Raw genomic sequence first — 25788 nt, forward strand, 5'->3', positions numbered from 1 at the left:
ATCCTATTCCATTGAGAGGAATTGATGCTACGCCTTTGGCCAAGAATAAGCCTCAGTACTGGACCCAATTGACCATGTGCATGGCTCCTGCACATCAGGAGGATATCCGCTTTCTGGTGTTGCATAATCTGCATGATGTGGTCGTTTTGGGGTTGCCATGGCTACAGGTTCATAATCCAGTATTGGACTGGAAATCTATGTCTGTGTCCAGCTGGGGTTGCCAGGGGGTACATGGTGATGTTCCATTTTTGTCTATTTCGTCTTCCACTCCTTCTGAAGTTCCAGAGTTTTTGTCTGATTATCGGGATGTATTTAATGAGCCCAAAGCCAGTGCCCTACCTCCTCATAGGGATTGCGATTGTGCAATTAATTTGATTCCTGGTAGTAAGATTCCTAAGGGCCGATTGTTCAATTTATCTGTGCCAGAACACGCCGCTATGCGGAGTTATATAAAGGAATCCTTGGAGAAAGGCCATATTCGCCCATCGTCATCACCGTTAGGAGCAGGGTTCTTTTTTGTGGCCAAGATGGATGGTTCTTTGAGACCTTGTATTGATTACCGCCTTCTTAATAAAATTACAGTCAAATTTCAGTAGCCTTTGCCGTTGCTGTCTGATTTGTTTGCTCGTATTAAAGGGGCTAGTTGGTTCACCAAGATAGATCTTCGAGGGGCGTATAATCTTGTGCGTATTAAACAAGGCGATGAATGGAAAACAGCATTTAATACGCCCGAGGGCCATTTTGAGTACCTGGTTATGCCATTCGGGCTTTCCAATGCTCCATCAGTATTTCAGTCCTTTATGCATGACATCTTCCGAGAGTACCTGGATAAATTCCTGATTGTGTATTTGGATGATATTTTGGTCTTTTCGGATGATTGGGAGTCTCATGTGAAGCAGGTCAGAATGGTGTTCCAGGTCCTTCGTGCGAATTCCTTGTTTGTGAAGGGGTCAAAGTGTCTCTTTGGAGTTCAGAAGGTTTCATTTTTGGGGTTCATTTTTTCCCCTTCTACTATCGAGATGGACCCTGTTAAAGTCCAGGCCATTTATGATTGGACTCAGCCGACATCTGTGAAGAGCCTGCAAAAGTTCCTGGGCTTTGCTAATTTTTATCGGCGCTTCATCGCTAATTTTTCTAGTGTTGCTAAACCGTTGACTGATTTGACCAAGAAGGGTGCTGATGTGGTCAATTGGTCTTCTGCAGCTGTAGAGGCTTTTCAGGAGTTGAAGCGTCGTTTTTCTTCTGCCCCTGTGTTGTGCCAGCCAGATGTTTCGCTCCCGTTTCAGGTTGAGGTTGATGCTTCTGAGATTGGAGCAGGGGCTGTTTTGTCGCAAAGAAGTTCTGATGGCTCGGTGATGAAGCCATGTGCTTTCTTTTCTAGAAAGTTTTCGCCTGCTGAGCGTAATTATGATGTTGGTAATCGAGAGTTGTTGGCCATGAAGTGGGCATTTGAGGAGTGGCGTCATTGGCTTGAAGGAGCCAAGCATCGCGTGGTGGTCTTGACAGAGCACAAGAATTTGACTTCTCTTGAGTCTGCCAAACGGTTGAATCCGAGACAGGCTCGATGGTCGTTATTTTTCTCCCGTTTTGATTTTGTGGTTTCGTACCTTCCGGGCTCTAAGAATGTGAAGGCTGATGCTCTGTCAAGGAGTTTTGTGCCTGACTCTCCGGGTGTTCCTGAGCCGGCGGGTATTCTCAAAGAGGGGGTAATTTTGTCTGCCATCTCCCCTGATTTGCGGCGGGTGCTGCAAAAATTTCAGGCTGATAGACCTGACCGTTGCCCAGCGGAGAAACTGTTTGTCCCTGATAGATGGACTAGTAGAGTTATCTCTGAGATTCATTGTTCAGTGTTGGCTGGGCATCCTGGAATCTTTGGTACCAGAGATTTGGTGGCTAGATCCTTTTGGTGGCCGTCTTTGTCACGGGATGTGCGTTCTTTTGTGCAGTCCTGTGGGACTTGTGCTCGGGCTAAGCCCTGCTGTTCTCGTGCCAGTGGGTTGCTTTTGCCCTTGCCAGTCCCGAAGAGGCCCTGGACGCATATTTCTATGGATTTTATTTCGGATCTCCCCGTCTCTCAAAAGATGTCGGTCATTTGGGTGGTTTGTGATCGCTTTTCTAAGATGGTCCATTTGGTACCTTTGTCTAAATTGCCTTCCTCCTCTGATTTGGTGCCATTATTTTTCCAGCATGTGGTTCATTTACATGGTATCCCGGAGAACATCGTTTCTGACAGAGGTTCCCAGTTTGTTTCGAGGTTTTGACGATCCTTTTGTGCTAGGATGGGCATTGATTTGTCTTTTTCCTCGGCTTTCCATCCTCAGACAAATGGCCAAACCGAACAAACTAATCAAACTTTGGAAACATATCTGAGATGCTTTGTTTCTGCTGATCAGGATGATTGGGTGTCCTTTTTGCTGTTTGCTGAGTTCGCCCTTAATAATCGGGCCAGCTCCGCTACTTTGGTTTCGCCGTTTTTCTGCAATTCTGGTTTCCATCCTCGTTTCTCTTCAGGGCAGGTTGAGTCTTCGGACTGTCCTGGTGTAGATACTGTGGTGGATAGGTTGCAGCAGATTTGGACTCATGTGGTGGACAAATTGACATTGTCCCAGGAGAAGGCTCAACGTTTCGCTAACCGCCGGCGCTGTGTGGGTCCCCGACTTCGTGTTGGGGATTTGGTTTGGTTGTCGTCTCGTTATGTTCCTATGAAGGTTTCCTCTCCTAAGTTTAAGCCTCGTTTCATTGGTCCGTATAAGATTTCTGAGGTTATCAATCCTGTATAATTTCGTTTAGCCCTTCCTGCTTCTTTTGCCATACGTGGCGCCTGTGGTTCCATCCGTTGATCCTCCTGCCCCGGTGTTGGTTGAGGGGGAGTTGGAGTATATGGTGGAGAAGATTTTGGATTCTCGTATTTCGAGACGGAAACTCCAGTACCTGGTCAAGTGGAAGGGTTATGGTCAGGAAGATAATTCCTGGGTTTTTGCCTCTGATGTTCATGCTGCCGTTCTGGTTCGTGCCTTTCATTTGGCTCATCCTGGTCGGCCTGAGGGCTCTGGTGAGGGTTCGGTGACCCCTCCTCAAGGGGGGGTACTGTTGTGAATTCTGTTGTCGGGCTCCCTCCTGTGGTCATGAATGGTACTTCGGCTGGTTCTGTCCATGGACTTCCTCTGGTGGGTGTTTCTGAGTTTCCTTTCACAGGTGACGAGGTTGATTCGTTAGCTGGCTGCTCTATTTAACTCCACTTAGATCTTTGCTCCATGCCACCTGTCAATGTTCCAGTATTGGTCTAGTTCACTCCTGGATCGTTCTTGTGACCTGTCTTCCCAGCAGAAGCTAAGTTCCTGCTTGTATTTTCTTTGGTTTGCTATTTTTCTGTCCAGCTTGCTATTTTTATTGTTGTCTTGCTTGCTGGAAGCTCTGGGACGCAGAGGGAGCGCCTCCGCACCGTGAGTCGGTGCGGAGGGTCTTTTTGCGCCCTCTGTGTGGTCTTTTTGTAGGTTTTTGTGCTGACCGCAAAGCAACCTTTCCTATCCTCAGTCTGTTCAGTAAGTCGGGCCTCACTTTGCCAAATCTATTTCATCTCTGTGTTTGTATTTTCATCTTTACTCACAGTCATTATATGTGGGGGGCTGCCTTTTCCTTTGGGGAATTTCTCTGAGGCAAGGTAGGCTTTATTTTTCTTTCTTCAGGGCTAGCTAGTTCCTTAGGCTGTGCCGAGTTGCATAGGGAGCGTTAGGAGCAATCCACGGCTATTTCTAGTGTGGTTGATAGGATTAGGGATTGCGATCAGCAGAGTTCCCACGTCCCAGAGCTCGTCCTTTATTATCAGTAACTATCAGGTCATTCCGTGTGCTCTTAACCACCAGGTCCATTATTGTCCTGACCACCAGGTCATAACAGGCATCCTCATTCCATTTAGTCAGTACAGACCATTTTCTAAATCTCTGGCAATACAATTCTACCGCTTCTTGACCTTGACACAGGGCTAACAAGATTTTCTCAGCCTGATCCACAGAATAAGGCTCATCATACAACAACCCCAATGCCTGAAAGAACGAATCAACATTAAGCAAAGCAGGATTGCAAGATTCCAGGGAAAATGCCCAATCCTGTGGGTCACCACGCAGCAGAGATATGATGATTTTAACCTGCTGAATAGGATCACCAGAAGACCGGGGTCTTAATGCAAAAAACAGTTTACAGTTATTTTTGAAACTCAAAAATTTGGATCTGTCACCAAAGAATAAATCAGGAGTGGGAATCTTAGGTTCTAAGGCAGGAGTTTGAACAATGAAATCTGAAATACCCTGTACCCTAGCAGCAAGCTGATCCACCCCAGAAACTAACTCCTGAACATTCATGTTAATACTAGACTCCGTAGTGTTGTGAATTCTGTGGCCAAGCTCCCTCCTGTGGTCGTTAGTGGTACTGCGGCTGGTTCTGTCTATGAGCTTCCTTTGGTGGATGAGAGTGGTACTGCGGCTTCTGAGTTTCCTTCCTCAGGTGATGAGGTTAAGTCGTTAGGTGCTGCTCTATTTAACTTCACCTGGTGCTTTGATCCTGGCCTCCAGTCAATGTTCTAGTATTGGTCTTGCTTCCTCCTGGATCGTTCCTGTGGCCTGTCTATCCTGCATAAGCTAAGTTTTGCTTGTGTTATTTTTGCTTGCTATTTTTTCTGTCCAGCTTGCTTTATTGGTTTTTCTTGCTTGCTGGAAGCTCTGAGACGCAGAGGGAGCACCTCCGTACCGTTAGTCGGTGCGGGGGATCTTTTTGCCCCTCTGCGTGGTTGTTTGTAGGTTTTTGTGTTGACCGCAAAACTATCTTTCCTATCCTCGGTCTATTCAGTAAGTCGGGCCTCACTTTGCTAAATCTATTTCATCACTGTGTTTGTATTTTCATCTTACTCACAGTCATTATATGTGGGGGGCTGCCTTTTCCTTTGGGGAATTTCTCTGAGGCAAGGTAGGCTTATTTTTCTGTCTTCAGGGCTAGTTAGTTTCTCAGGCTGTGCCGAGTTGCATAGGGAGCGTTAGGCGCAATCCACGGCTACCTCTAGTGTGGTGTGTTAGGATTAGGGATTGCGGTCAGCAGAGTTCCCACGTCTCAGAGCTCGTCCTTTGTTTTTGGTAATTGTCAGGTCACTTTGTGTGCTCTGAACTTCAATGTCCATTGTGGTTCTGAATTACCTGATCATAACATATACCTGTATGTCATCTCCTCCTGTATATAGTATATGCCTGTAGGTCATCTGCTCCTGTATATAGTATATACCTGTGTCATCTCCTCCTGTATATAGTATATACCTGTATGTCATCTCCTCCTGTATATAGTATATACCTGTGCGTCATCTCCTCCTGTTTATAGTATATACCTGTGTGTCATCTCTCCTGTATATAGTATATATCTGTGTGTCATCTCCCCTGTATATAGTATATACTTGTGTGTCATCTCCTCCTGTATTAGACCTCGTTCACACGTTATTTGCTCAGTATTTTTACCTCAGTATTTGTAAGCTAAATTGGCAGCCTGATAAATCCCCAGCCAACAGGAAGCCCTCCCCCTGGCAGTATATATTAGCTCACACATACACATAATAGACAGGTCATGTGACTGACAGCTGCTGTATTTCCTATATGGTACATTTGTTGCTCTTGTAGTTTGTCTGCTTATTAATCAGATTTTTATTTTTGAAGGATAATACCAGACTTGTGTGTGTTTTAGGGCGAGTTTCGTTTGTCAAGTTGTGTGTGTTGAGTTGTGTGTGGCGACATGCATGTAGCGACTTTTGTAAGATGAGTTTTGTGTGGCAACATGCGTGTAGCAACTTTTTGTGTGTCGAGTTGCATGTGACAGGTTAGTGTAGCAAGTTGTGTGCAGCAAGTTTTGCGCATGGCGAGTTTTGCGCGTGGCGAGTTTTATGTGTGGTGCCTTTTGAGTATGTGCAAGTTTTGTGTGAGGCAACTGTTGCATGTGTTGCAACTTTTGTGCATGTGACAATTTTTCCGCGTGTGCAAGTTTTGCGTATGGCGAGTTTTCCATGAGGTGAGTTTTGCACCTGTGGCGAGTTTTGCGTGAGCCTAGTTTTTGCATGTGGCGAGTTTTGCCCATGGCGAGTTTTGAGCGGCGACTTTTGTGTTTCGACTTTTATGTGGCGAGGTTGGTGTATGTGTGGGGAAATGTGTGCTGAGGGTGGTATATGTGTTCAAGCACGTGGTAGTGTGTGGCGCATTTTGTGTGTGTGTTCATATCCCCGTGTGTGGTGAGTATCCCATGTCGGGGCCTCACCTTAGCAACTGTACGGTATATACTCTTTGGTGCCATCGCTCTCATTCTTTAAGTCCCCCTTGTTCACATCTGGCAGCTGTCAATTTGCCTCCAACACTTTTCTTTTCACTTTTCCCCATTATGTAGATAGGGGCAAAATTGTTTGGTGAATTGGAAAGCGCGGGGTTAAAATTTCACCTCACAACATAGCCTATGACGCTCTCGGGGTCCAGACGTGTGACTGTGCAAAATTTTGTGGCTGTAGCTGCGACGGTGCAGATGCCAATCCCGGACATACATACATACATACACACACACACACACATTCAGCTTTATAAATTAGACTAGCTGAAGAGCCCGGCGTTGCCTGGGCATAGTAAATATCTGTGGTTAGTTATAGCACCTCACTTCTCTTATTTTCCCATCACGCCTCTCATTTTCCCAATCACATCTTTCATTTTCCCCCTCACATCTCTCATTTTCTCCCTCACACCTCTCATTTTCTCCCTCACTCCTCTCATTCCCCCCTAACACTTGTCATTTAAACCTCACATCTGTCATTTTCTGATCACTCCACTATTTTTCCTCAATTCTCTCATTTTGCACTCACACCTTTTCATTTTCACCTCACACCTCTCATTTTCACCTCATCACCTCAGTATATACATGTTTGTCATCTCCCTTATATATAGTATACATCTGTATGTCATCTCCTGTATATAGTATATACCTGTATGTCATCTCCCCTGTATATAGTATATACCTGCTGTGTGTCATCTCCCCTGTATATAGTATATACCTGTATGTCATCTCCTCCTATATATAGTAAATACCTGTATGTCATCTCCTCCTATATATAGTATATACCTGTATGTCATCTCCTTCTATATATAGTATATACCTGTATGTCATCTCCTCCTGTATATAGTATATACCTGTGTGTCATCTCCCCTGTATATAGTATATATCTGTGTGTCATCTCCTCCTGTATATAGTATATACCTGTATGTCATCTTCTATATATAGCATATACCTGTATGTCATCTCCTCCTGTATATAGTATATACCTGTAGGTAATCTGCTCCTGTATATAGTATATACCTGTGTGTCATCTCCTCCTGTATATAGTATATACCTGTATGTCATCTCCTCCTGTATATAGTATGTACCTGTATGTCATCTCCTCCTCTATATAGTATATACCTGTGTGTCATCTCTCCTGTATATAGTATATATCTGTGTGTCATCTCCCCTGTATATAGTATATACCTGTGTGATCTCCTGTATTAGACATCGTTAACACGTTATTTGCTCAGTTTTTACCTCAGTATTTGTAAGATAAATTGGCAGCCTGATAAATCCCCAGCCAACAGGAAGCCCTACCCCTGGCAGTATATATTAGCTCACACATACACATAATAGACAGGTCATGTGACTGACAGCTGCTGTATTTCCTATATGGTACATTTGTTGCTCTTGTAGTTTGTCTGCTTATTAATCAGATTTTTATTTTTGAAGGCTAATACCAGACTTGTGTGTGTTTTAGGGCGAGTTTCGTCTGTCAAGTTGTGTGTGTTGAGTTGTGTGTGGCGACATGCATGTAGCGACTTTTGTGAGATGAGTTTTGTGTGGCAACATGCGTGTAGCAACTTTTTGTGTGTCGAGTTGCATGTGACAGGTTAGTGTAGCAAGTTGTGTGCAGCAAGTTTTGCGCATGGCGAGTTTTGCACGTTTTGAGTTTTATGTCTGGTGCCTTTTGAGTATGTGCAAGTTTTGTGTGAGGCAACTTTTGCATGTGTTGCAACTTTTGTGCATGTGGCAATTTTTCCGCGTGTGCAAGTTTTGCGTGTGGCGAGTTTTCCATGAGGTGAGTTTTGCACTTGTGGCGAGTTTTGCGTGAGCCTAGTTTTTGCACGTGGCGAGTTTTGCATGTGGTGAGTTTTGAGCGGCGACTTTTGTGTTTCGACTTTGATGTGGCGAGGTTGGTGTATGTGTGGTGAAATGTGTGCTGAGGGTGGTATATGTGTTCAAGCACGTGGTAGTGTGTGGCGCATTTTGTGTGTGTGTTCATATCCCCATGTGTGGTGAGTATCTCATGTCGGGGCCCCACCTTAGCAACTGATCAGTATATACTCTTTGGCGCCATCGCTCTCATTCTTTAAGTCCCCCTTGTTCACATCTGGCAGCTGTCAATTTGCCTCCAACACTTTTCCTTTCACTTTTCCAATTATGTAGATAGGGGCAAAATAGTTTGGTGAATTGGAAAGCGCGGGGTTAAAATTTCACCTCACAACGTAGCCTATGACGCTCTCGGGGTCCAGACGTGTGACTGTGCAAAATTTTGTGGCTGTAGCTTCGACGCCTCCAACACTTTTCCTTTCACCTTTTTACCCATTCTGTAGATAGGGGCAAAATTGTTTGGTGAACTGGAAAGCGCGGGGTTAAAATTTCACCTCACAACATAGCCTATGACGCTCTCAGGGTCCAGACGTGTGACTGTGCAAAATTTTGTGGCTGTAGCTGCGACTCCTCCAAAACTTTTCATTTCACTTTTTCCCCATTATGTAGATAGGGGCAAAATTGTTTGGTGAATTGGAAAGCGCGGGGTTAAAATTTCACCTCACAACGTAGCCTATGACGCTCTCAGAGTCCAGACGTGTGACTGTGCAAAATTTTGTGGCTGTAGCTTCGACGCCTCCAACACTTTTCCTTTCACATTTTTCCCCATTCTGTAGATAGGGGCAAAATTGTTTGGTGAATTGGAAAGCGCGGGGTTAAAATTTCACCTCACAACATAGCCTATGACGCTCTCAGGGTCCAGACGTGTGACTGTGCAAAATTTTGTGGCGGTAGCTGCGACTCCTCCAACACTTTTCATTTCACTTTTTCCCCATTATGTAGATAGGGGCAAAATTGTTTGGTGAATTGGAAAGCGCGGGGTTAAAATTTCACCTCACAACGTAGCCTATGACGCTCTCAGGGTCCAGATGTGTGACTGTGCAAAATTTTGTTTCTGTAGCTGCGACGCCTCCAACACTTTTCCTTTCACTTTTTTCCCCATTATGTAGATAGGGGCAAAATTGTTTGGTGAATTGGAACGCGCGGGGTTAAAATTTCGCCTCACAACGTAGCCTATGACGCTCTCGCTGTCCAGACGTGTGACTGTGCAAAGTTTTGTGGCTGTAGCTGCGACGGTGCAGATGCCCATCCCGGACATACACACACACATACACACACACACACACATACACACATTCAGCTTTATATAGTAGACTAGCTGAAGAGCCCGGCGTTGCCTGGGCATAGTAAATATCTGTGGTTAGTTATAGCACCTCACTTCTCTTATTTTCCCATCACGCCTCTCATTTTCCCAATCACATCTTTCATTTTCCCCCTCACATCTCTCATTTTCTCCCTCACACCTCTCATTTTCTCCCTCACTCCTCTCATTCCCCCCTAACACTTGTCATTTCGACCTTACATCTGTCATTTTCTGATCACTTCACTATTTTCCCTCACTCCTCTCATTTTGCACTCACACCTTTTCATTTTCACCTCACACCTCTCATTTTCACCTCAGTATATACATGTTTGTCATCTCCCTTATATATAGTATACACCTGTATGTCATCTCCTGTATATAGTATATACCTGTATGTCATCTCCCCTGTATATAGTATATACCTGCTGTGTGTCATCTCCCCTGCATATAGTATATACCTGTATGTCATCTCCTCCTATATATAGTATATACCTGTATGTCATCTCCTCCTATATATAGTATATACCTGTATGTCATCTCCTTCTATATATAGTATATACCTGTATGTCATCTCCTCCTGTATATAGTATATACCTGTGTCATCTCCTCCTGTATATAGTATATACCTGTGTGTCATCTCCCCTGTATATAGTATATATCTGTGTGTCATCTCCTCGTGTATATAGTATATACCTGTATGTCATCTTCTATATATAGCAAATACCTGTATGTCATCTCCTCCTGTATATAGTATATACTTGTAGGTAATCTGCTCCTGTATATAGTATATACCTGTGTGTCATCTCCTCCTGTATATAGCATATACCTGTATGTCATCTCCTCCTGTATATAGTATGTACCTGTATGTCATCTCCTCCTCTATATAGTATATACCTGTGTGTCATCTCTCCTGTATATAGTATATACTTGTGTGTCATCTCCTCCTGTATTAGACCTCGTTCACACGTTATTTGCTCAGTATTTTTACCTCAGTATTTGTAAGCTAAATTGGCAGCCTGATAAATCCCCAGCCATCAGGAAGCCCTCCCCCTGGCAGTATATATTAGCTCACACATACACATAATAGACAGGTCATGTGACTGACAGCTGCCGTATTTCCTATATGGTACATTTGTTGCTCTTGTAGTTTGTCTGCTTATTAATCAGATTTTTATTTTTGAAGGATAATACCAGACTTGGTACGTGGTAGTGTGTGGCGCATTTTGTGTGTGTGTTCATATCCCCGTGTGTAGTGAGTATCTCATGTCGGGGCCCCACCTTAGCAACTGTACGGTATATACTCTTTTGCGCCATCACTCTCATTCTTTAAGTCCCCCTTTTTCACATCTGGCAGCTGTCAATTTGCCTCCAACACTTTTCCTTTCACTTTTCCCCATTATGTAGATAGGGGAAAAATAGTTTGGTGAATTGGAAAGCGCGGAGTTAAAATTTCACCTCACAACATAGCCTATGATGCTCTCAGGGTCCAGACGTGTGACTGTGCAAAATTTTGTGGCTGTAGCTCCGACGCCTCCAACACTTCATTTCACTTTTTCCCCATTATGTAGATAGGGGCAAAATTGTTTGGTGAATTGGAAAGCGTGGGGTTAAAATTTCACCTCACAACGTAGCCTATGACGCTCTCAGGGTCCAGTCGTGTGACTGTGCAAAATTTTGTTGTTGTAGCTGCGACGGCTCCAACACTTTTCCTTTCACTTTTTTCCCCATTATGTAGATAGGGGCAAAATTGTTTGGTGAATTGGAACGCGCGGGGTTAAAATTTCGCCTCACAATATAGCCTATGACGCTCTCGGGGTCCAGACGTGTGACTGTGCAAAATTTTGTGGCTGTAGCTGCGACGGTGCAGATGCCAATCCCGGACATACATACATACATACACACACACACACACACACACACACACACACACACACACACACACACACACATACACACATTCAGCTTTATATATTAGACTAGCTGAAGAGCCCGGCGTTGCCTGGGCATAGTAAATATCTGTGGTTAGTTATAGCACCTCACCTCTTATTTTCCCATCACGCCTCTCATTTTCCCAATCACATCTTTCATTTTCCCCCTCACACCTTATTATGATGGAATATAGGCTGAACTGGATGGACAAATGTCTTTTTTCGGCCTTACTAACTATGTTACTATGTTACTATGTTACTCCTCTCATTCCCCCCTAACACTTGTCATTTCGACCTCACATCTGTCATTTTCCAATCACTCCACTATTTTCCCTCACTCCTCTCATTTTGCACTCACACCTTTTCATTTTCACCTCACACCTCTCATTTTCACCTCAGTATATACATGTTTGTCATCTCCCTTATATATAGTATACACCTGTATGTCATCTCCTGTATATAGTTTATACCTGTATGTCATCTCCCCTGTATATAGTATATACCTGCTGTGTGTCATCTCCCCTGTATATAGTATATACCTGTATGTCATCTCCTTCTATATATAGTATATACCTGTATGTCATCTCCTTCTATATATAGTATATACCTGTATGTCATCTCCTCCTGTATATAGTATATACCTGTGTGTCATCTCCCCTGTATATAGTATATATCTGTGTGTTATCTCCTGCTGTATATAGTATATACCTGTATGTCATCTTCTATATATAGCATATACCTGTTGTGAATTCTGTGGCCAAGCTCCCTCCTGTGGTCGAGAGTGGTACTTCGGCTGGTTCTATCTATGAGCTTCCTTTGGTGGATGAGAGTGGTACTGCGGCTTCTGAGTTTACTTCCTCACGTGATGAGGTTAAGTCGTTAGGTGCTGCTCTATTTAACTCCACCTGGTGCTTTGATCCTGGCTTCCAGTCAATGTTCTAGTATTGGTCTTGCTGCCTCCTGGATCGTTCCTGTGGCCTGTCTATCCTGCATAAGCTAAGTTTTGCTTGTGTTATTTTTGCTTGCTATTTTTTCTGTCCAGCTTGCTTTATTGGTTTTTCTTGCTTGCTGGAAGCTCTGAGACGCAGAGGGAGCACCTCTGTACCGTTAGTCGGTGCGGAGGGTCTTTTTGCCCCTCTGCGTGGTTGTTTGTAGGTTTTTGTGTTGACCGCAAAGCTATCTTTCCTATCCTCGGTCTATTCAGTAAGTCGGGCCTCACTTTGCTAAATCTATTTCATCACTGTGTTTGTATTTTCATCTTACTCACAGTCATTATATGTGGGGGGCTGCCTTTTCCTTTGGGGAATTTCTCTGAGGCAAGGTAGGCTTATTTTTCTGTCTTCAGGGCTAGTTAGTTTCTCAGGCTGTGCCGAGTTGCATAGGGAGCGTTAGGCGCAATCCACGGCTACCTCTAGTGTGGTGTGTTAGGATTAGGGATTGCGGTCAGCAGAGTTCCCACGTCTCAGAGCTCGTCCTTTGTTTTTGGTAATTGTCAGGTCACTTTGTGTGCTCTGAACTTCAATGTCCATTGTGGTTCTGAATTACCTGATCATAACATATACCTGTATGTCATCTCCTCCTGTATATAGTATATGCCTGTAGGTCATCTGCTCCTGTATATAGTATATACCTGTGTAATCTCCTCCTGTATATAGTATATACCTGTATGTCATCTCCTCCTGTATATAGTATATACCTGTGTGTCATCTCCTCCTGTTTATAGTATATACCTGTGTGTCATCTCTCCTGTATATAGTATATATCTGTGAGTCATCTCCCCTGTATATAGTATATACTTGTGTGTCATCTCCTCCTGTATTAGACCTCGTTCACACGTTATTTGCTCAGTATTTTTACCTCAGTATTTGTAAGCTAAATTGGCAGCCTGATAAATCCCCAGCCAACAGGAAGCCCTCCCCCTGGCAGTATATATTAGCTCACACATACACATAATAGACAGGTCATGTGACTGACAGCTGCCGTATTTCCTATATGGTACATTTGTTGCTCTTGTAGTTTGTCTGCTTATTAATCAGATTTTTATTTTTGAAGGATAATACCAGACTTGTGTGTGTTTTAGGGCGAGTTTCGTCTGTCAAGTTGTGTGTGTTGAGTTGTGTGTGGCGACATGCATGTAGCGACTTTTGTAAGATGAGTTTTGTGTGGCAACATGCGTGTAGCAAGTTTTTGTGTGTCGAGTTGCATGTGACAGGTTAGTGTAGCAAGTTGTGTGCAGCAAGTTTTGCGCATGGCGAGTTTTGCGCGTGGCGAGTTTTATGTGTGGTGCCTTTTGAGTATGTGCAAGTTTTGTGTGAGGCAACTTTTGCATGTGTTGCAACTTTTGTGCATGTGGCAATTTTTCCGCGTGTGCAAGTTTTGCGTGTGGCGAGTTTTCCTTGAGGTGAGTTTTGTACCTGTGGCGAGTTTTGCGTGAGCCTAGTTTTTGCATGTGGCGAGTTTTGCCCATGGCGAGTTTTGAGCGGCGACTTTTGTGTTTCGACTTTTATGTGGCGAGGTTGGTGTATGTGTGGGGAAATGTGTGCTGAGGGTGGTATATGTGTAAAAGCACGTGGTAGTGTGTGGCACATTTTGTGTGTGTGTTCATATCCCCGTGTGTGGTGAGTATCCCATGTCGGGGCCTCACCTTAGCAACTGTACGGTATATACTCTTTGGTGCCATCGCTCTCATTCTTTAAGTCCCCCTTGTTCACATCTGGCAGCTGTCAATTTGCCTCCAACACTTTTCTTTTCACTTTTCCCCATTATGTAGATAGGGGCAAAATAGTTTGGTGAATTGGAAAGCGCGGGGTTAAAATTTCACCTCACAACATAGCCTATGACGCTCTCGGGGTCCAGACGTGTGACTGTGCAAAATTTTGTGGCTGTAACTGCGACGGTGCAGATGCCAATCCCGGACATACATAAATACATACACACACACACACACACACACACACATTCAGCTTTATAAATTAGACTAGCTGAAGAGCCCGGCGTTGCCTGGGCATAGTAAATATCTGTGGTTAGTTATAGCACCTCACTTCTCTTATTTTCCCATCACGCCTCTCATTTTCCCAATCACATCTTTCATTTTCCCCCTCACATCTCTCATTTTCTCCCTCACACCTCTCATTTTCTCCCTCACTCCTCTCATTCCCCCCTAACACTTGTCATTTCGACCTCACATCTGTCATTTTCCGATCACTTCACTATTTTCCCTCACTCCTCTCATTTTGCACTCACACCTTTTCATTTTCACCTCACACCTCTCATTTTCACCTCAGTATATACATGTTTGTCATCTCCCTTATATATAGTATACACCTGTATGTCATCTCCTGTATATAGTATATACCTGTACGTCATCTCCCCTGTATTTAGTATATACCTGCTGTGTGTCATCTCCCCTGCATATAGTATATACCTGTATGTCATCTCCTCCTATATATAGTATATACCTGTATGTCATCTCCTCCTATATATAGTATATACCTGTATGTCATCTCCTTCTATATATAGTATATACCTGTATGTCATCTCCTCCTGAATATAGTATATACCTGTGTCATCTCCTCCTATATATAGTATATACCTGTGTTTCATCTCCCCTGTATATAGTATATATCTGTGTGTCATCTCCTCGTGTATATAGTATATACCTGTATGTCATCTTCTATATATAGCATATACCTGTATGTCATCTCCTCCTGTATATAGTATATACCTGTAGGTAATCTGCTCCTGTATATAGTATATACCTGTGTGTCATCTCCTCCTGTATATAGTATATACCTGTATGTCATCTCCTCCTGTATATAGTATGTACCTGTATGTCATCTCCTCCTCTATATAGTATATACCTGTGCGTCATCTCTCCTGTATATAGTATATATCTGTGTGTCATCTCCCCTGTATATAGTATATACCTGTGTGATCTCCTGTATTAGAACTCGTTCACACGTTATTTGCTCAGTATTTTTACCTCAGTATTTGTAAGCTAAATTGGCAGCCTGATAAATCCCCAGCCAACAGGAAGCCCTCCCCCTGGCAGTATATATTAGCTCACACATACACATAATAGACAGGTCATGTGACTGACAGCTGCCGTATTTCCTATATTTCCTATACATTTGTTGCTCTTGTAGTTTGTCTGCTTATTAATCAGATTTTTATTTCTGAAGGATAATACCAGACTTGGTACGTGGTAGTGTGTGGCACATTTTGTGTGTGTGTTCATATCCCCGTGTGTAGTGAGTATCTCATGTCGGGGCCCCACCTTAGCAACTGTACGGTATATACTCTTTTGCGCCATCACTCTCATTCTTTAAGTCCCCCTTTTTCACATCTGGCAGCTGTCAATTTGCCTCCAACACTTTTCCTTTCACTTTTCCCCATTATGTAGATAGGGGAAAAATAGTTTGGTGAATTGGAAAGCGCGGAGTTAAAATTTCACCTCACAACATAGCCTATGACGCTCTCAGGGTCCAGACGTGTGACTGTGCAAAATTTTGTGGCTGTAGCTGCGACGCCTCCAACACTTCATTTCACTTTTTCCCCATTATGTAGATAGGGGCAAAATAGTTTGGTGAATTGGAAAGCGTGGGGTTAAAATTTCACCTCACAACGTAGCCTATGACGCTCTCAGGGTCCAGACGTGTGACTGTGCAAAATTTTGTTGCTGTAGCTGCGACACCTCCAACACTTTTTCTTTCACTTTTTTCCCCATTATGTAGATAGGGGCAAAATTGTTTGGTGAATTGGAACGCGCAGGGTTAAAATTTCACCTCACAATATAGCCTATGATGCTCTCGGGGTCCAGACGTGTGACTGTGCAAAATTTTGTGGCTGTAGCTGCGACGGTGCAGTTGCCAATCCCGGACATACATACATACATACACACACACACACACACACACACACACACACACACACACATTCAGCTTTATATATTAGACTAGCTGAAGAGCCCGGCGTTGCCTGGGCATAGTAAATATCTGTGGTTAGTTATAGCACGTCACTTCTCTTATTTTCCCATCACGCCTCTCATTTTCCCAATCACATCTTTAATTTTCCCCCTCACATCTCTCATTTTCTCCCTCACACCTCTCATTTTCTCCCTCACTCCTGTCATTCCCGCCTAACACTTGTCATTTCGACCTCACATCTGTCATTTTCCGATCACTACACTATTTTCCCTCACTCCTCTCTTTTTGCACTCACACCTTTTCATTTTCACCTCACACCTCTCATTTTCACCTCAGTATATACATGTTTGTCATCTCCCTTATATATAGTATACACCTGTATGTCATCTCCTGTATATAGTATATACCTGTATGTCATCTCCCCTGTATATAGTATGTACCTGCTGTGTGTCAACTCCCCTGTATATAGTATATACCTGTATGTCATCTCCTCCTATATATAGTATATACCTGTATGTCATCTCCTCCTATATATAGTATATACCTGTATGTCATCTCCTCCTATATATAGTATATACCTGTATGTCATCTCCTTCTATATATAGTATATACCTGTATGTCATCTCCTCCTGTATATAGTATATGCCTGTGCGTCATCTCCCCTGTATATAGTATATATCTGTGTGTAATCTCCTCCTGTGTATAGTATATACCTGTATGTCATCTTCTATATATAGCATATACCTGTATGTCATCTCCTCCTGTATATAGTATTTACCTGTAGGTAATCTGCTCCTGTATATAGTATATACCTATGTGTCATCTCCTCCTGTATATAGTATATACCTGTATGTCATCTCCTCCTGTATATAGTATGTACCTGTATGTCATCTCCTCCTCTATATAGTATATACCTGTGTGTCATCTCTCCTGTATATAGTATATATCTGTGTGTCATCTCCCCTGTAAATAGTATATACCTGTGTGATCTCCTGTATTAGACCTCGTTAACACATTATTTGCTCAGTATTTTTACCTCAGTATTTGTAAGATAAATTGGCAGCCTGATAAATCCCCAGCCAACAGGAAGCCCTACCCCTGGCGGTATATATTAACTCACACATACACATAATAGACAGGTCATGTGACTGACAGCTGCTGTATTTCCTATATGGTACATTTGTTGCTCTTGTAGTTTGTCTGCTTATTAATCAGATTTTTATTTTTGAAGGCTAATACCAGACTTGTGTGTGTTTTAGGGCGAGTTTCGTCTGTCAAGTTGGGTGTGTTGAGTTGTGTGTGGCGACATGCATGTAGCGACTTTTGTGAGATGAGTTTTGTGTGGCAACATGCGTGTAGCAACTTTTTGTGTGTCGAGTTGCATGTGACAGGTTAGTGTAGCAAGTTGTGTGCAGCAAGTTTTGCGCATGGCGAGTTTTGCGCGTTGTGAGTTTTATGTCTGGTGCCTTTTGAGTATGTGCAAGTTTTGTGTGAGGCAACTTTTGCATGTGTTGCAAATTTTGTGCATGTGGCAATTTTTCCGCGTGTGCAAGTTTTGCGTGTGGCGAGTTTTCCATGAGTTGAGTTTTGCACTTGTGGCGAGTTTTGCGTGAGCCTAGTTTTTGCATGTGGCGAGTTTTGCGCATGGTGAGTTTTGAGCGGCGACTTTTGTGTTTCGACTTTTATGTGGCGAGGTTGGTGTATGTGTGGTGAAATGTGTGCTGAGGGTGGTATATGTGTTCAAGCACGTGGTATTGTGTGGCGCATTTTGTGTGTGTGTTCATATCCCCATGTGTGGTGAGTATCTCATGTCGGGGCCCCACCTTAGCAACTGTACGGTATATACTCTTTGGCGCCATCGCTCTCATACTTTAAGTCCCCCTTGTTCACATCTGGTAGCTGTCAATTTGCCGCCAACACTTTTCCTTTCACTTTTCCCCATTATGTAGATAGGGGCAAAATTGTTTGGTGAATTGGAAAGCGCGGGGTTAAAATTTCACCTCACAACGTAGCCTATGACGCTCTCAGGGTCCAGACGTGTGACTGTGCAAAATTTTGTTTCTGTAGCTGCGACGCCTCCAACACTTTTCCTTTCACTTTTTTCCCCATTATGTAGATAGGGGCAAAATTGTTTGGTGAATTGGAAATCGCAGGGTTAAAATTTCACCTCACAACGTAGCCTATGACGCTCTGAGGGTCCAGACATGTGACTGTGCAAAATTTTGTTGCTGTAGCTGTGACGCTTCCAACACTTTTCCTTTCACTTTTTTCCCCATTATGTAGATAGGGGCAAAATTGTTTGGTGAATTGGAACGCGCGGGGTTAAAATTTCGCCTCACAATATAGCCTATGACGCTCTCGGGGTCCAGATGTGTGACTGTGCAAAATTTTGTGGCTGTAGATTCGACGGTGCAGATGCCAATCCCGGACATACACACACACATACACACACACACACACATACAGCTTTATATAGTAGATTGAAGGCATACTGAACCAGCATGGCTACCACAGCATCTTGCAGCGGCATGCTGTTCCATCCGGTTTACGTTTAGTTGGACCATCATTTATTTTCAACAGGACAATGACCCCAAACACACCTCCAGGCTGTGTAAGGGCTATTTGACCAAGAAGTAGAGTGATGGGGTGCTACGCCAGATAACCTGGCCTCCACAGTCACCAGACCTGAACCCAATCGAGATGGTTTGGGGTGAGCTGGACCGCAGAGTGATGGCAAAAGGGCCAACAAGTGCTAAGCATCTCTGGGAACTCCTTCAAGATTGTTGGAAGACCATTCCCGGTGACTATCTCTTGAAGCTCATCAAGAGAATGCCAAGAGTGTGCAAAGCAGTCATCAAAGCAAATGGTGGCTACTTTGAAGAACCTAGAATATAATACATAATTTCAGTTGTTTCACACTTTTTTGTTAAGTATATAATACCACATGTGTTAATTCATAGTTTTGATGCCTTCAGTGTGAATGTACAATTTTCATAGTCATGAAACTACAGAAGAATCTTTATATGAGAAGGTGTGTCCAAACTTTTGGTCTGTACTGTATATATATATATATATATATATATATAAATATATATATATATATATATATATACAGTTAGGGCCAGAAATATTTGGACAGTGACACAAGTTTTGTTATTTTAGCTGTTTACAAAAACATGTTCAGAAATACAATTATATATATAATATGGGCTGAAAGTGCACACTCCCAGCTGCAATATGATAGTTTCCACATCCAAATCGGACAAAGGGTTTAGGAATCATAGCTCTGTAATGCATAGCGTCCTCTTTTTCAAGGGACCAAAAGTAATTGGACAATGGACTCTAAGGGCTGCAATTAACTCTGAAGGCATCTCCCTCGTTAACCTGTAATCAATGAAGTAGTTAAAAGGTCAGGGGTGGATTCCAGGTGTGTGGTTTTGCATTTGGAAGCTGTTGCTGTGAGCAGACAACATGCGGTCAAAGGAACTCTCAATTGAGGTGAAGCAGAACATCCTGAGGCTGAAAAAAAAGAAAAAATCCATCAGAGAGATAGCAGACATGCTTGGAGTAGCAAAATCAACAGTTGGGTACATTCTTAGAAAAAAGGAATTGACTGGTGAGCTTGGGAACTCAAAAAGGCGTGGGCGTCCACGGATGACAACAGTGGTGGATGATCGCCGCATACTTAATTTGGTGAAGAAGAACCCATTCACAACATCAACTGAAGTCCAGAACACTCTCAGTGAAGTAGGTGTATCTGTCTCTAAGTCAACAGTAAAGAGAAGACTCCATGACAGTAAATAAAAAGGGTTCACATCTAGATGCAAACCATTCATCAATACCAAAAATAGACAGGCCAGAGTTAAATTTGCAGAAAAACACCTCAAGAAGCCAGCTCAGTTCTGGAAAAGTATTCTATGGACAGATGAGACAAAGATCAACCTGTACCAGAATGATGGGAAGAAAAAAGTTTGGAGAAGAAAGGGAACGGCACATGATCCAAGGCACACCACATCCTCTGTAAAACATGGTGGAGGCAACGTGATGGCATGGGCATGCATGGCTTTCAATGGCACTGGGTCACTTGTGTTTATTGATGACATAAGAGCAGACAAGAGTAGCCGGATGAATTCTGAAGTGTATCAGGATATACTTTCAGCCCAGATTCAGCCAAATGCTGCAAAGTTGATTGGATGGCGCTTCATAGTACAGATGGACAATGACCCCAAGCATACAGCCAAAGCTACCCAGGAGTTCATGAGTGCCAAAAAGTGGAACATTCTGCAATGGCCAAGTCAATCTCCAGATCTAACCCCAATTGAGCATGCATTTCACTTGCTCAAATCCAGACTTAAGACGGAAAGACCCACAAACAAGCAAGACCTAAAGGCTGCGGCTGTAAAGGCCTGGCAAAGCATTAAGAAGGAGGAAACCCAGCGTTTGGTGATGTCCATGGGTTCCAGACTTAAGGCAGTGATTGCCTCCAAAGGATTTGCAACAAAATATTGAAAATAAAAATATTTTGTTTGGGTTATGTTTATTTGTCCAATTACTTTTGACCTCCTAAAATGTGGAGTGTTTGTAAAGAAATGTGTACAATTCCTACATTTTCTATCAGATATTTTTGTTCAACCCTTCAAATTAAACGTTACAATCTGCACTTGAATTCTGTTGTAGAGGTTTCATTTCAAATCCAATGTGGTGGCATGCAGAGCCCAACTCGCGAAAATTGTGTCACTGTCCAAATATTTCTGGCCCTAACTGTATATTATAAATAACAGTCTATTAGTAAGTGCCAGTCACATGGACTATAAATTGAATGGTTGTGTATATGACTCTTCCATTGTAACCACAGCTTGAAATTACGGATGTTGGGACTACCGTAGTAGAGATTGGTTGGGGTTCCATCTCTGGCATCCCAACCAATAATTAGACATTTATCACTTATTCTATTAGGTGATAAATATAATTCTTGGGAAAACCATTTTAAAGTGCCATTCTGTATACATTTAGTGCTCATGGTGTGTTACAGGTTGCTCACAAAACCTTCTCAGCCCTTAGTCGCACAATGCTATCTATGGAGCAACCACGATTCACCCCTTATTCCAGTGTTGAAGAACAGTCCTCTACAATGCAAGTGAAGCATGTCGCCCTCTGCTGGAAGCATCTAGACTAGCTAGTAATCATTGCAGTTTTACTATATGAAAGGTTATGGAATCTGGACTGTTTGGACTTTGCCAGACACAGTGGAGACCACCTAGGATAGATTTATACATCTAGTATTGTGCCTCTTGGAAGATCTGATCGACATCTATAGTGACATCCTATCTGGTCTGAACATTGGCAGTTAGTTTTTTTTATGTCCACCTTAAACCATATAACTAGACCACAGCAAACTCCTCAATTGCGACAGATTAATTTTTCTATAATCGTTGTCGCCACTTGTTATAAAGGCTTTTCATGCTTTTCAGTGCTGCCTATACACAATGCAGTCAATATTAGAAAATCACAGGATTTTTGGGGGGTTTATTGGATGATAAATATTATGCTGGATTAGAAAAGTGTGCTATACATTTATTTTGACATGTGTGTTATTAAATCTAGCCTCTGATTAAGTATATCAATAGAGTATTGTTTCATATGACTTTTATTATATTAGGGATTGTGGTGTTTTTAACAATTTGAAGTCAAATAATTTTAGTTTAAAATGACTGTAAAATGGATATGGATTACAATCGGATTGCGATGCAGGTTTACAGATTCCATTTATATGGCTGAAGCTAAGAGCTTAGGCACTTACAAATCTTCTTGCAGTATATGTCTAGATTTTGCTTTTTGAAGCTGGCTGCCTTTTGCTAGTTATGATAAAGCTTGCCAAATTAAAAGTTTAATATTAACCTCTTTTCAAGCAGGAAACTTTCATTTAATTTTTATGCTGTTTTACAATGTTCATTGTGCAGTAAATGTGACCTGGCAACATGATTTTACAGGTCAATACAATTACCCTAATACCAAACTTGTATAGTGTTTATTGGTTAGTTGATATATACAGCTCTGGCAAAAATTAAGAGACCACCACATCAAAACCCTGTCATGGGCAGCCCAATCTCCAGACCTGAACCCCATTGGAAACCTCTGGAATGTAATCAGGAGGATGATGGATAGTCACAAGCCATCAAACAAAGAAGAACTGCTTTAATTTTTGAGCCAGAAGCAGTGTGAAAGGCTGGTGGAAAGCATGTCAAGATGCATGAAAGCTGTGATTAAAAATCATGGTTATTCCACAAAATATTGATTCCTGAACTCTTCCTGAGTTAAAACATTAGTATTGTTGTTTCTAAATGATTATGAACTTGTTTTCTTTGCATTATTTGAGGTCTGAAAGCACTGTTTTGTTTTTAATTTTGATCATTTCTCCTTTTCGTATACTGGGGTAGACACAAAAGAGAATAGTAAAACCAAAAACACTCAGTTTGAAAAAATGTTGCAGTAATCCGCAAGTGCTAGTAAAAGATGTAAAAAACAGGGTATTTGGTTGATACGTTTTTTGCAAAAAATGTATACTAAGCTGCTCTACCAATCTTCACGGTATACCCTTATCAGAGCAGTCCTAACTAATGTATGCAATCCCTATCTGATGTATTTAAAAACCTGATCATCTGTATCATATGGGATAGCTGACGCACCACTGCAATATGCAGATATAATATATAAAGGGGGTGCAAGACTGATGGCTAATAATGCAAACTAACAAAAGCACAAGAAACAAGAGCCATCAAAATATCTGCACACCACCAAAGTTATGATAAAAATAATATAAGCTTTATTGAGAACATAATTAAAAACATCTAAAATCACACATAACCTCCGTGCAGATGCCCCTGTGAACACTGTATGCCAAAATATACATAGATATATAAACGTATGAAATCTTACAGACGTGTCCCTGCCCTCTGCACTTAATATTATTAATGTAACTATATATAGTCAAAATTTGGAATGAACACGCTGTATACAACCATATAACAACAATTATGCACACAGTCAAGTATAATACAAGCCACACAGCATGCAAATAGCATGCAACACCCCACCACAATATGCAGCTTCCAGCAAAAAAACCCCTATGGACCCAGAGGAGCAGATAAAATAAACTGCCCTAGATATCCAGAGAAAGGGACAGGGGAGGATGTCCAAATATATACCCTGAAATACCCTGCATAGTCTGATCCTAGGAGTGGTCAAAAGGTGAAAATAGTGCTGGAGAAAGCACCATAGGATAAATCCTGCTGCAGGAGGCTGTGAGGCTGAATAGTCACAGGGCAAATGCGACCGGAGGAGAAGCCCAACGCGTGTCGCTGTTCTAGGACAGCTTCGTCAGGGGAAGTACATATATAACCTGTGTGAACAGGGTTCAGAGAGGAAAAATCCATGTGTGCATACAGGGTAGAACAGCTTTTGTGCAGATAGCCCAAGAGGAGTGGTGGAACTCCCCAGTCTTGTAGACACAAGAGAACAATTATGGAAACAGGAACACATGGGCTACTTGCACAGTGAACAAGTCTGTATGATCATGTTCACACACCACCAAGAAACCTGAAGACACAAAAGAGAATAGTAAAACCAAAAACACTCAGTTTGAAAAAATGTTGCAGTAATCCGCAAGTGCTAGTAAAAGATGTAAAAAACAGGGTATTTGGTTGATACGTTTTTTGCAAAAAATGTATACTAAGCTGCTCTACCAATCTTCACGGTATACCCTTATCAGAGCAGTCCTAACTAATGTATGCAATCCCTATCTGATGTATTTAAAAACCTGATCATCTGTATATAACCTGTGTGAACAGGGTTCAGAGAGGAAAAATCCATGTGTGCATACAGGGTAGAACAGCTTTTGTGCAGATAGCCCAAGAGGAGTGGTGGAACTCCCCAGTCTTGTAGACACAAGAGAACAATTATGGAAACAGGAACACATGGGCTACTTGCACAGTGAACAAGTCTGTATGATCATGTTCACACACCACCAAGAAACCTGAAGACACAAAAGAGAATAGTAAAACCAAAAACACTCGGTTTGAAAAAATGTTGCAGTAATCCGCAAGTGCTACAAAAGCTGTTCTACCCTGTATGCACACATGGATTTTTCCTCTCTGAACCCTGTTCACACAGGTTATATACAGATGATCAGGTTTTTAAATACATCAGATAGGGATTGCATACATTAGTTAGGACTGCTCTGATAAGGGTATACCGTGAAGATTGGTAGAGCAGCTTAGTATACATTTTTTGCAAAAAACGTATCAACCAAATACCCTGTTTTTTACATCTTTTACTAGCACTTGCGGATTACTGCAACATTTTTTCAAACTGAGTGTTTTTGGTTTTACTATTCTCTTTTGTGTCTTCAGGTTTCTTGGTGGTGTGTGAACATGATCATACAGACTTGTTCACTGTGCAAGTAGCCCATGTGTTCCTGTATACTGGGGTAGCACGGTGGCGCAGTGGTTAGCACTGCAGCCTTGCAGCGCTGGAGTCCTGGGTTCAAACCCCACCAAGGACAACATCTGCAAAGAGTTTGTATGTTCTCTCGGTGTTTGTGTGGGCTTCCCCCAGGTACTCCGGTTTCCTTCCACATTCAAAAAGACATACTGATAGGGAATTTAGATTGTGAGCCCCATCGGGGATAGTGATGATAATGTGTGAAAACTGTAAAGCGCTGCAGAATATGTTGGAGCTAATATAGAAATAAAGATTATTATTATTATATAGATTTAATATACCTTCCTATAAAAAACAGAAAGTACATAGCTATTTTATTCAAGATTTCTTATATGAAAATAATACCGCCCAAGGTAATAGTCTGCAAAACTGAATGGCAAAGCCACAACATATTTTATGTATTTACTGCACTAGAGGAAATAATAAATGAGTCGTTATGAATGAATAGTTAATTCAGCATTTCTTTGCACACATTTTCCACAACTGGAATACTTCCTCGTCCATATTTCATTCTGGACAATATACTCTTTCATGAGGAAAGTCAGAAGGACACGATCCAAAATCCACAGCATTGTTGATTGATACTTTTTTTTGCATGACTCACTTGGATTGTAAAAGAATCCATGCCGCCCAGAAACCAGACTCTGTACTGCTTTGGCTAAAGGAGGAAATAATATGTCTATGAATTCTGCAATTCAACGAGAGATCAGTATCTACTGACTGTCTGCATAAACATATTAAATCTTATTTTGTAAATATATAAGATATAATTGACATGATGTATGATGCAAATAATTCCTCTGATTGCGGTATTGGAATGTATTGGATTGTGGGTTGTTTTATTACAATAGATGTATCTGCGTGGCCTACACCAAAAAGAAATTAATAAGTAATTTTTTTGTAAGCTTAGTGA

Source organism: Ranitomeya imitator, chromosome 6 (assembly GCF_032444005.1).
Source record: "Ranitomeya imitator isolate aRanImi1 chromosome 6, aRanImi1.pri, whole genome shotgun sequence".
Classification (NCBI taxonomy): Eukaryota; Metazoa; Chordata; class Amphibia; order Anura; family Dendrobatidae; genus Ranitomeya; species Ranitomeya imitator.